The sequence below is a fragment of the Pseudorca crassidens genome, unplaced genomic scaffold (assembly GCF_039906515.1).
Source record: "Pseudorca crassidens isolate mPseCra1 unplaced genomic scaffold, mPseCra1.hap1 Scaffold_1162, whole genome shotgun sequence".
Lineage (NCBI taxonomy): Eukaryota > Metazoa > Chordata > Mammalia > Artiodactyla > Delphinidae > Pseudorca > Pseudorca crassidens.
The window spans coordinates 2014-3849 of NW_027136039.1; the positions used below are offsets into that span (position 1 = coordinate 2014).

The 1836-nt window shown below is 43.4% G+C and overlaps 1 pseudogene; it reads left to right on the top strand.

The window, feature by feature from the left end:
• Positions 1–349: 349 nt before the first annotated feature.
• Positions 350–1223, top strand: LOC137217991 (proteasome maturation protein pseudogene; annotated as a pseudogene).
• The last annotated feature ends 613 nt before the right edge of the window (positions 1224–1836 follow it).

Below are 1836 nucleotides of genomic sequence, written 5' to 3' on the forward strand. Positions count from 1 at the left end.
ATCCCACCCCTCTAGGTCGTCACAAAGCACCGAGCTGATCTCCCTGTGCTATGCAGCTGCTTCCCACTAGCCATCCATTTTACATTTGGTAGTGTATATATGTCAATGCTACTGTCTCACTTCATCCCAGCTTCCCCTTCCCCCGACTGTGTCCTCAAGTCCATTCTCTACGTCTGTGTCTTTATCCCTGCCCTGCCACTAGATTCATCAGTACCACTTTTTTAGATTCCATATATGTGCATTAGCATACGGTATTTGTTTTTCTCTTTCTGACTTACTTCGCTCTGTATGATAAACCCTAGTCCATCCACCTCACTACGAATAACTCAATCTCGTTTCTTTTTATGGCTGAGTAATATTCCATTGTATATATGTGCCAAAAAAGGATTTTCTTTTCTAACCTTTTTTCCAAGTCTCTCTTTTGCTTCACCCTAATTGGCTTCATCACAGCTAAAAATCCTTAAAACAATTTCTCTGTCGTCAAAATCAATAGCATTGGGTTACAGGCTGAGAGGCTGTTTGCAGAGCTAGTTGAAGATGAATGTCAGAGGACTTGGATCTCAGCAAAAGGATAGTATTCCAGTTACTGAACTTTCAGCAAGTGGACCTTTTGAAAGTCATGATCTTCTTCAAAAAGGTTTTTCTTGTGTGAAAAATGAACTTTTGCCCAGTCATCCTCTTGAATTATCAGGAAAAAAATTCCAGCTCGACCAAGATAAAATGAACTTTTCCACACTGAGAAACATCCACGGTCTATTTGCTCCACTAAAACTACAAATGGAATTCAAGGCAGTGCAGCAGGTTCAGCATCTTCCATTTCTTCCAAGCTCAAACCTTTCATTGGATATTTTGAGGGGTAATGATGAAACTACTGGATTTGAAGGTATTCTTTTTTTTTTTGCGGTACGCGGGCCTCTCACTGTTGTGGCCTCTCCCGTTGCGGAGCACAGGCTCCGGACGTGAAGGCTCAGCGGCCATGGCTCACGGGCCCAGCCACTCCACGGCATGTGGGATCCTCCCGGACCGGGGCACGAACCCGTGTCCCCTGCATCGGCAGGTGGACCCTCAACCACTGCGCCACCAGGGAAGCCCCTGAAGGTATTCTTAATGACCCATCAAAAAGTGAATTAATGGGAGAACCACATTTGATGGTTGAATATAAACTCGGTTTACTGTAATACAGTGTGCTGTTCATGGAAATAGATGGGTTGCATCTTGTTTAGAGTTGTCTTTTTACTATAATTTGACATGCACAACATTAGAAGTACTGACACATGAGAAAAATCAATAGCATTGCTTTCACTAATATCATTGCAGTAACAAATCTGGAAATGAAACATGCCCATCAGAAGTAGGATGTTTAATTAGGTGTGGAGTACCTATACAGTGGGATAGTGCACAGCAGTGAAAATGATTGAATTTAACAAATATGATAAACAAAGAGTTATAGATATATACATACAGTATAATTCCATTCATAAAACTTTAAAAAGAGGCGAAACAAATGATATTTTCTGTGTAAGTGGTACATAATAAAAAAACAAGGGGACTTCCCTGGTGGTTCAGTGGTTAAGAATCTGCCTGCCAATGCAGAGGACACAGGTTCAAGCCCTGGCCCAGGAAGATCCTACATGCTGCGGAGCAGCTAAGCCTGTGCACAACTACTGAGCCTGCACTCTAGAGCCCACGAGCCACAACTACTGAAGCCTGTGTGCCTAGAGCCCATGCTCTGCAACAAGAGAAGCCACCACAATGAGAAGCCTGCGCACTGCAACAAAAGTAGCCCCCACTCGCTGCAACTAGAGAAAGCCCAAGTGCAGCAACAAAGACCCAATG